General features: G+C 26.9%; 1 protein-coding gene across 1 annotated transcript in view; it reads left to right on the forward strand.

The window, feature by feature from the left end:
* The window catches only part of l(1)G0289 (plexin domain containing lethal (1) G0289), a 28,711-nt gene that overhangs the window by 10,775 nt on the left and 5,902 nt on the right, over positions 1–12,034 (forward strand). The window lies entirely within an intron of this gene.

Below are 12,034 nucleotides of genomic sequence, written 5' to 3' on the forward strand. Positions count from 1 at the left end.
GATATACTATAAACATTAGCTGTTTTATCATCTATAGATAATTGAATTTGTTCTTATTGTTTTTGTATATATCGATCAACCACTCGAATAATTGATGAACGCGTTTCACTTTTCATGTTTGTTTTGACGTGCAGCTGGAGTGCAATTAATACAATTAGTTACTATGACTGATCGATATATAATTTTAAGCAATCTTGTATAGCAACTTTCATGATATAACATCCTAAATTAGAATAATTGATGATAATAAAAATTAATAATTAATTATTATATAATTATATTAATATTATAACTTAGTTAATTTTATATTATTAATTAAATCACTATTTAAAGAGATAGTATCATAATTATTATCGTATATCATAATTTTTTAATTAAGTTATAAATTATTTTTTTGATGCCATATTTCCCAATCTTTTCCGAGTTGTGATTTTTCTTGTAATAGTCAAATAATTTACGACCTTTCTCCTATACAGAAAAATACACACGAAACAAGAAGACAATTATTTCGTAAAATTTGAATTTTATTTTGATAATACAGATACTACAAAGAAGTTTGGAAAATCATTAAATAATCTTAGAATATTATATAATTAGATTAGAATTTCAGTATCTTAAAAATTTATTTATTTATCAAAAATCATCTTTCAATAATAGAATATAGAAACAGATTTCACATTATTTGTGAAAATTACATGTATTTGTTACACTCGTAGTTGGCAATCAATACATTAAGAGAATATCGCTCGTTACCGCGAGCTATGTCCTTGCATTTACGTAAGTATCGTACGAGTGTATATTACGCAAAGGACTTAATTACAAGTTCGAATTATTAAAATTTTTTTTACAAATATTAATAAAGATAAAATATGTTAAAAATTGCTAATAACTTTATTTTCTATTACCAATCATTATACCAATTTTTTCCTGTTTATTTATCCTCCTCTCCTTATGCTCGTATCTAACTTTTTAAACATGAAGGAACACGTGGGAAACATGCGAACATTTTCTTAAACGGAGGAACTCGAAAATTCTTCGTATAGTGAAGTTTTTATAGAAAGAACTTGAAACACGATATCCAATCGCCACACGATCGAAGCCACACGTTTTCTGTGTTTTTATTAGGAGACTGTTTTAGTGCGATCGACGAGACATGGCTAGCATGGCATGAATTGCAAATTAGTTTCCTTTGTGCAACAACGAACGAACAGCACAGTAAAGTTCTTTGATTACTATGCGCGTAGAGAAGAAACTTCTTGCAATTTATTGACTCGCCTTGAGTTTCGTGTCCGATTATATTCCGATTCGAAGTATTCTAACCTAATCTTTTCTGGCAAAACTTCGAGTTTACATGGGATATTATTTTCAAGCTTGTATTCCAACTCGAAGATAAAAGTCTCGTTTTCCTGAATTTAGTCATAATTATTGAAACACTTGCTTGCCCGAAGGAAACTTTCGCTAAGTTGCGTCAACAGGTGAATTAGCCGGCATCGAACCGGAAACTTCATTTAATCTATAAAGGATAAACTTCGCGGAAAAGTTGTAGAATGTGTCTTATATCAGTCTATCGTGCAGATTTAAGTGCAGATTTTTAGTTTTCTTTGTTTTATCTCTTATATATAACTGCTCGTAAAAAGTACTTATTAATTTTTGTCATATTTTATGAAAAATTATGTATCGGTAAAATGACAAAAGATACTAACTTTTGACATGTATATTTAATATTTCATTTCATGATAATGACTAGTTTAAAATTCGAAAAATACATACGTATTAATATACATATTAATCGTCAAAAGTCAAAAATTTATAATCGGTAATAGATCTCAAAAAATGTAAAATAAAAATAAATAAGAAAAAGTTAGGTTAAGATTTCATTTTCTTGGAAAATTTTTTAAAGAAAAATCTATCAAAGTATATAAATGATATCATTCTTGATATTTGTCACACTCATTTTATAATTAATAATAAAATTTGAAGAAAATTCAATATAAAAAGAAAAAAAAGTGATTTTTGTGTAATATGTTATATATATACCTAATATCTAATTATAATAGACTTAGAAATTAATTTTCACGATTTATTATATAGATGAAAATTTGAATAAAATTAAATAAATTCTATATTGATTGAATATTAAACAGCGAGGTAAGATCAGACGTCGGTAATCGTATCGAGACTACAAACTGAATTCGAAGTCTTGTTTCTTTCACTGCTCGCATACCGAGAAGAACAATGGCCGCTTTCACCGAAAACCACGACACACGAACCTCGAGGTCTTTGGCTCTTTCTTTTCGTCGAAATCTTACTTCGTCCAATCTTTTATTTCTTATTTCTTTTTCAAATATTGCAAGACTAAATTATTTGATAAAAGCTGATTAAAAAACAAATATATACATGTTTTGCACATTTTACTTTTACGAATGATCTACTTAAGCTGCCATTGGTAGATATTCGCAAACGAATCGTTATGTGATTCGCTGACTTGAAAATCCTTCTGCCGTATCGACGTAGTTCAACGCATAATTTATATCTTTTTTTTAAATTTTTTAATTTCCAAAGACTATTGAATATGCAAGTATTTCTTAATAATTGTATTTGGCATTATAGTTATTATTATTAAATTATTGTATATTGTAAAAATTATATTGTAAAAATTTATTAGACATATGTTAAACTTTCATAAATATATAATCGTAAAAGAATTTCTATTTCGTATAAGTATTCATCAGCTTAAATATATATCACAATTTCTTCGAAACAATTTCACCTGGAATCGAATGAAATTCACTTTCTTGAATAGAAATAGTCTTACTGATAATTATCATATTTATTTTTTTTAAGAGATAACTAATTTTTCATGTACAAATGATCGAAAATCATTCCTGAAGAGAATTTTCCTTGAATCCAATGAATTGAATAATATTACACCGAAAATATAATATAACATAGATCGGACAAATATTTGGAGGTTATATTTCTCGATGCTTCTTCGTTTTTCATTTACTATCATTCTCCATGATCATCATAGTCAGCAAAAATGAAATGTGAAGTAAAATTTTATATCTTTTGCAGAAATATTCTATTCCAATCCGTTCTGACACGCAATGAAATATGATATTGTCTCTAGATATGATATTTTTCAATATATATATCTATTTATATGAACCTATCAGATCTGTCGAAATTAACCAATCAGATCAACGCATTTCGACTGTTCGCGAATTGTAAGTTTATAACGAATTAATATTATAGAATTTATAGTTGAACTTTCAACACATAAATTGCTTTGTGACCGCGGATCCCGCGACCGCTTTTCATAGTCATAAATCAACCAGCTATTTTCCTATAAGCGCCAGTTATGAGCGACTACATTGTGCAACAAGAGACGGTACGAGGACATCGCGAACATGTTTAAACGACTCGGCCTTTGATAGGAGCGCCAGCAATTATGCTATACAACGTGAACGAATTGTCGCGCTCGGTCAAGTCCTTTTATATGGGACAAAACGAACAGTAGAATGTGCGTGCTATTCATACAATAATCGAACACGCGTTTGCCATCGCTCGAATGAAAAAAAAAACGCTTGCTTTTAAGCAATATCTAAACCAGCGAATGGTTTTCGACCATTTTGGATTCGAATTTAATGTAACAAGAGGAAGGAAAACATGGCTGCAGGCCATATTCGTGCACGTGGTGAACCGTCCTCGATTGTGGAAAATTTCCCACGTGTCATTGAACCGTTAGGTTCACACACGAAGAGACGGGGTTTACAATGAGCCACGACCTTTTTCCCTGTGATTCTCGTGCGGCCCGATCGATGGAAAGTGTTACAAACATAGGGCGTTCGCGACTCGCTTGTACTTCTCTAGATTAACGGTTCTCAACCTGTCGTGCGCGAAAGGTAACTGAATGATACGCGTATAATTTACACAATATACAAATTATTTATACAATTTACAATTATTATTCGAAAGTTTGTTTTCAATATTAATTAATTCCATATCCTTTATATGGATTCGGGACGGATCGGAAAAATTCGGAAGAAATCGGGCATATAATTCAGAAATTAAAATTGTTTATTTATTCTCCGGTTTAAAGCAAAACGATTTCAGAACGAGTTATTAATGCGTACCATAAAAAGAAATTTTTATTTCACAATTTTGTCCTAAATTTCTCTTTAATTATAATTCTTCAGAAAGGGAACAAAGAGTGTAATTTCGAACGGAATTTTCTTGCGCGTATTGTAACGAATAAAAACGGTCGCTGCGAAAGAGAAACGCATCGAATAATACGTAGAAACGTTTCTTCGAATATCGTTTTGATTCTTCTCGATCTATTACGTATATAGTTTCTACGTAGTTTCGTAAAACAATACACATTGCAGGAATGCGTTCAAAGGATCGCGAGCATGGAAAGGAACGTTGAAACAAGTGAAATAAATAAAGAAAGGAATTCGATGTTGGGTGTAGCTAATACAAAGACGGTAGCTTTATACAACCTGTTACAGAAGAAAAAACTTTTATCTGCTCTCTGTTCATCATTTAAATAGTCAATTTATAAACGCTTTTGAAACTAAATAATTTGTTTTTAAATATTTTAAATTATTTTTTAAAACGATATTGTTTGGACAATGTTCCTTTAATAATTAGATTAATAATTAAATTAATAATTAGAAATTTAATCAGGTAGAGAGAATATATATATATTAGATTATAAATTTCTTAATAAATTCATTCGTATTGATGAATTAAAACTTTTTTGCTTCACAATTATCGAAAACATGAATTTTTGAAAAAATTAATATTATATTTTGTTGAAATAAAAATATTTTACAATCATTATATCTAAAATATTTAAATATTATAAGTCGATTCATTTTGTTATCCAAAAGATAGCAGAAAGTCATAAAGCAAAAAATACATATATTGATTGATTACGTAAGTTCTACATAAAATTATCAATATTTAATACTTTTGTAAAAAAAAAAAAAAAAAAAAAAAATTCAAAGAAACGTATTGCACAATTTAATAGTTAAAAATTAAGTTGTTTGTTCTACTTCATTGTCTTTCGAAAATCTCGAAATAATTCTAGAAACGTCGATTAGATTCTCTCGTCACAATTGTTTCGTGGAAAACATTTGCATACACGTGAGAACAGAAAGGCTTGAACGATTCCTGAACGTGTCCCGCGTTAACGTTCATGCTATAGCTCGTCTTCGATAATTAACGTTTCGCCTTTTAGTCGGTAGGGATATATTTATTTATAGACGGCAAGTCAAACAGGAAGTATTGTGTGATTACTATACAATATTTATTACGCATCGTATATTTATATATTCATGGTAGAATACCATGAAATATTACATATAGTTTTCTTTTCGAAAACTTTTATGGATGTAGATGTATTTTTTTTTTTTTTTTTTTTAAATTAAATGGTTAATAGAAAAGAGGAGAAAAAAATTAATAATATTGTATCTGTGTAAATATGAAATATTAGAGAAAACGAAAGAGAGAAATTTTTTTTGAATCTCAAGATATATCTACAAAAAGATTGTTCTATCCTATATTGTTGGATTCTAAACTATTATATTTTATTTGATTTAAAAAAAAAAATATGTTGATATCTATCAGTCAGTATCAAAGAAAATAGATGTAACGTTTTGTTGTACATTCCACCATATATGTATATACCCAATTATTATGCCGGACAACACGGATAAAAACATAAAAGTGAAAGAAATCGAAAGGAAGAGGCAAACAAAAATAGTTCCTATTACATAGGCTGGATGCATCGCGTCATTTCCGGATGTTAGAACTTTAGAATATAACAATGCAGAATCTTATCTCTATGTGTACAGTCATAATTGCACGGTTTATACTTGTATTTTTTTTTCCTACGATAATGATATGTCACTTTTTTCTCTATGAAAAATTTTCATGCATATACTTCTACAATGTTTCAGATAGTATAGTCTTAATGACAATTCGTTTCTGGAATAATAACAATACAGAAAATGGCTCAGTTAACAGGGATTAATATATTTAATATGTTAATAAAGTTGTACTATTTCAAGATACACATTAAAATTTTTTTTTAATAATTCCATCGATCTTGAAAACGATTCTCGAGAGTCATTTTTCATTAATGAACACTAATTGATAGTAACTTTAGCTATAGATTAAAAATTTTTATTGACATTCATTTAAAAGGATTTTGCAGCGTGAATACAATGCACGATAGTTTTCCATTTTTCATGCGAACATTGCTCGTATGTAACGAGCAATACTGAATTGTAAGATATTCAGGAACGAGTTCTGGCCAAGCTATTTTTACGAAGTGTTGCATATGATAAAGGACAATCGTGAGTCACGTTTTAAAAACTGGTTTTCTTGTAGACTTGGTGGATCGCGTCTTACGCATTCGCTATACCTACGGGCCAGACGTACAAATCGCAACGAAACCTATACATATAATTATGATTCTACCAGACAAACGACCTTGGACCAACAAAAGAATATAATCGAGAAATGAGTTTTTGAACTGTAATCAATTCACCTGTGATATTCTCATTTCACTCGTCGAATATAGGTAACCGAAATGTACATCGAGACTCATGTTATTAAGTAATTTAGGTTATATTATGTTATATTTTTTGATACTATAATTATCTAGCATATATATATTATCAAGCATATATATATATATATATGTATACATAATAGTACAGATTAAAAGTTTGGTATCAATAATATATCCTATAAAATTATATATATATCCTAAAAATATAAAAAAAGTTAGGTTAGGATTTTGTTACTTTAGAAAATTCTTTTGCGAGAAGTTTATCAAGAGTCTATGAAAGAGAAATTGCAAAATTAAAAGATTCAAAATACAAAAAGAATAAAAAAAAATGTAAATTGTTGACGATCCGATAGAAAATTTTTTTAAAAATTAATTGAAAATCGTTAAAAATTTTGCAAATTTCATTATTGAATTCGGGAGATATATAATGAGAGATATAATAGAATGCGAAAAAAAGTTTATCTTGGTAATGATAAAACGTAGAGTTATGTAGTTGGCTATTATATCACGATGTGTGAAATTGTGACGGTACAGTCTCTGGAGAAAGAACAAGCAAGCCACCTTCGTGCATATTCCGAGTCCTTCAAGGACATGCCAGAACGAGCTGTGGTCTGACTATAGTCGGTCATTACCTATCTGCCTACTAGTTTCACGCGTATACTTGTTTTTTTCCATTTTTTGATTTAGAAGATAGAAATTTCTGCTTTCGTCATATAATGACCAGGGTGGTTTAATGATTATTTTGATATTTAAGGTTTTAATTTCAATCTCTAATTGAATAATTATTTTTTTATTCGCAAAAAATTAAAAAAATTCTAACCTAGATGTACAAAGATCTTCATAAAATTAATTTCTGATTTCATTGTGATTTTGTGCCACGTAATATTTAAAGTTTTATTTCAATTTATATTTATATTATAATGATTTGTTTATTAAGTTTAATTTGTTGTTTTTTTAATATATTAAAGCATTATACTATTTAACAAAAACATAAATTTTATTTAATGTATACAGTTTTTTCCATAATCATGGCGAATTTTTTTAAAAATATTCAGAATGAACAAGTTACATAAATTTTATATTTACATTTATATAATTTATTTTACAATCGCATAATTGGAAAAGATGATGATTATTCGTTGAGTGAAAAATGATACAATAAATATATTCATTAAAAACAAATGCGTCAATATCATTGTTTTTTGTAATTAATATTTGTTTTTTTTAAAAGTATATACTTTTTCACTTCTTTTTCTTATCTCAATTACATTTTTCTTTGTGATAAACAAAAATTTAAATCGTTATTGTTTTTTTTTTGTTGTCTTTTTTTGCATTTATTTTATATGCCAGATTGACCTGTATATCACAAGATTACGTATAATTTTTGTGCACACGATTTAAAAAATTCTAGGAAAAAGATCGAGGTCGTTTCGAGAAATGTCGAAATGATTGCAAAAGAAATTAATGTCAGGACGATCGAATATCAAAAAAAAAAAAAAAAGAAAAACGGATGTTAATATTTCGCAAGTGTAGTTAAATTTGCCATGACATCGGATGTTTAGCAATTATTTCAATATTAGATATTAGAGAGATATTAATCTTTTATAATGATTTGAACAATATTCTGCAAGTTTTTAAACGATCTTTTAATTGATTTTGTAACGAAAAATAGGAAAGATCAATTAATTCGATAAAAAGAAAAAAGGTTAATCCACGGTTACATCCATAGAAGAAAAAAGTTTTATATAACGATTCTTTTTATATTGACAATTAAAAAACTACAATTTATTATATAACAAATAAGCGATGTATATATCAAGGATATTTTGAAAAATTTTGAAAAGAGAATGTTAAATTAAAGGAAATATTGATTTTATATTAATTATTTATATTTCTGTAGATATTAATGTTTAAAAAATCAAAAGAAATTTAAATCAAAATCAATTATCTTGGATTTTCAGTAAAATTTTTTTTACTGATGTTTCAAAAATGTGCTTAAACATTCTTCGAAATTTTTTCAGAAAATTTTAACCTTTTTAACATATTTTTAATATTATACAAAATTTCATGCTCCATTTGCCACACTTTGGCTATGTATTTAATTTAAAATATATTTTAAATAATTATATATAATATATAATAAATGTATATAATAAATTCGCGAGAAAAGAAGTCGAGCATGTATGATATATGTCGAATAAATAGTTCGTTTTGTGTTTCGCCGTTTGAAAACGACGTAGATCACCTTGAAATTGAAATTTCTGAAACACGTCCGTCCAGAAAAGATTTATGATCGTCATAAAATGTCGCCCCTCTTGAAATAAACTAATAAATTTTATTTTTGAATTTCGGAATAATTTAGTAGATAATTGTGTTTGTTTGAAATTTCGAACGGATAATTTGAAACAGCTTGCGCCTAAATAAAGAAAACGAAAATAAAATTAAAATTAGAAATATCATCAAAGTTTGCGATACATAATAACATTGACATTGCCAGTTGGTTTCCAGTAAATAATCAAAGATGTTATGTCATCGGATAGAACGATGATAGAAGAACTGTAACAAAACTGAGAAATATATATACGCGTTGTACAATACACGCGTGGGTGTAATTACTTCCTACACAAAAATCTCTCATTTGATATTACTGAAATGATGAATTTTATCTCGAAACATCTTCTTTCTGGAAATGGAGCATCTTCTTCGATTAGCATTTATATTGGAACTATTCTTTTCTCCATTTTACAAGGATTATAAAGTTGTTATAATTTTTCTGATTAATTATTCAGAAAAATTCTATTCTTATATCCTATATTAATATTACATATGAATATTCTATTTTAAAAGTTAAGTTCAGTTAAGTTTTCAAGTTAAATTTTTCCTTTACTAATATTGCATTCATTGGTAAATTTGTTTTTAATAGTCTTATAATAAACTTGTGAAAGTATTTGAAAACGATGATAAAATGAATTTTGTAATGTGTTTTCATTCTAAAATTTATAGAATAAGAAAAACTTCTAAGAAAAATTAAAAGCATTTTGTGGTAATTACAAAAATACAAAAATAATTTTTATCCAATTAGATTAGTAATCCAACATACATGTGATCATCTTCTATTAGTATCAATTGTATGTCTGAGAACGTTGGCGCCACATAACTTACACATGTGTGTATAATATATAAGCTTAACTCAATACATAAGTACAAATTGTTCGTTGGCTCTATTTATACTTATTATATTTCTTTATATTGTACATATACTTTTTTTTTTTTTTTACGATTTTAATATATTTTTTTCTTTCAATTATTCAATTACTATATATTATATCAAATAAAATTGAATATTTTATGAGTAATTTTTTTCATTTGTTTAATAATTTGTTTCCAATAAATAAAATTTAGAATAATTAAAATACATCAGTTTATATTTTAGAAATTAGAAATTGGAATGTGAAAGTGTGATAACAGCTATATGATTTCAAATATTTGTAGAAAAGAATAATGAACAACAATTTTCATTTTTCTTTTTTTTTTTATACACATAACTTTTTAATATTAATTATATTTTGATTAATAGAATATGGAAAAAACGTAGATACATCTTTCACTTTTTATATATCTGATGACTTTCAATTAAAATATTTCAAATAAAAAATACATCGTATTGTAATCGTATTGAAAGAGAAACTAACCCTCGATTAATTGAAAATATTCAATGTACTTGATAAAAGTACACATAATTAAAATATTATACACATATAGTTTCGATATAAAAATTCAAACGGTTAATCTTAATTCAAATTAAATTTGAATTATTCGTGAAACAATATAAACGATTTCATTTCGTGTCGTCGACCTTTCCTGTTCACGATCGATACTTATCATTTTGCGAAGAACAAAGTTCATGTGTAATAGCTATGCGATTTGTAATTATAACGATCGACGATTGTTTTATAAACTGTATATGCACTTATAGCGCATCATAAAAATTTCAAATTATAAATTTATTTATGTTTTTTTTTTTCTTTCATATGAATATAAAATTCTCAATTTTATATGGAATTTATCTAATCAATCACGTATTCTATTCTAACTACTATTATATATCAATTATTTTATTCCATGATTTTTTAAGGAAATTTATCATTAAATATCTTTTTACTATTTACATATGCTTTTATATATGTGTATGTTCATTTTGTTGTCCAATGTTTTTGGACATCGAGATTTCAATGATGAATTTTGCAAATAAAAATTAAATTGTACAAAATCTGATAAATATAGCGAATGAAATAAAACAACTTGATCAAATTTTTATTGTGATATTGTATCATTGAAAATATATCATCTGTTATTGTAATAGGAAAAAAACTCCTTTTTGATTAATATTTTTGAAAATGATATAAAGATCCTACGGTATATGGATCTCAATAATGTACAAAAACGAACAATATTTAACAACATTTTTAAGAAATTATTTTTAAGAAATGTATAAAATTTATTATATAATTTACTTAAAACTCGAACATATCAAAATATGTTTCAAATGTTATTTAAGGCATCGTATATAAAAAATAGTAAGAAATTTAAGTTTTAACATAAATAATAATTATTGTACAGAATCTGTAATTTTTCAAAACACTTTAAAATTTATATAATATTATTATTAAATAATCATGCATGGTTAAAGAATTAAACGTATAATTCGACGAATCAATGAAATATATGTTGAAATGTTGATTTCGAAAATATTTCGAAAATTTATTGATGATTGCATTAGATTTGCCTATGGAATGAATCTGTTTTCGTAAAAGAGCGTGGCTCGCAAACGAATAAAGGCTCGAATAAATTGGCGTCTCTTTAGAGTCTGCAGGGGGACGGGTAACGATTGAATGTTTAATCGAGCAAGCTTTTAGAGCATGAAAATTTATACTGACGTCAAGCTTCATACATTCTCGACTGTATGTTGGATCGCCAATTATTGCTCTATCCGGTCGCGATAGTTTGTCACAACCGGTTGACATCCTGTTCTTCGACGCCCTTCCGTTCCTTCCATTTTTTTACGAAGATTAATAATCGGAGGGAAAACAGGTATCTACGTGTCATATGTATAATTTTTGATTTCTTTCTGTTATTTTTATTATTAATTGTGCTTTTTTTATCGTTACTTTTAATTTTCATAACATAAAATTCATTCCAATAATTTCTTGGTGCAAATGTTAAACGTGTGAGAATCATATTTGTCAAGAGTGGATACATTGAAATAGAGAAAAAGATTACGTCTCTTCTTTCTTAAATAGTTACAGTTTAGGGAATATGTCATATTCTAATATTCTATAGTTTATATTTGATTTTTTAAGAATTATGACTCATCGTTGTATTTCACAGTAATTTTCCTTTATAATAAAGAATGACGAAAAAATTACTTGTCATTTCAAAATGAACACCCGT

The sequence above is a fragment of the Apis florea genome, unplaced genomic scaffold (genome assembly GCF_048593485.1).
Source record: "Apis florea isolate Af1SG1 unplaced genomic scaffold, ASM4859348v1 contig_37_pilon, whole genome shotgun sequence".
Classification (NCBI taxonomy): domain Eukaryota; kingdom Metazoa; phylum Arthropoda; class Insecta; order Hymenoptera; family Apidae; genus Apis; species Apis florea.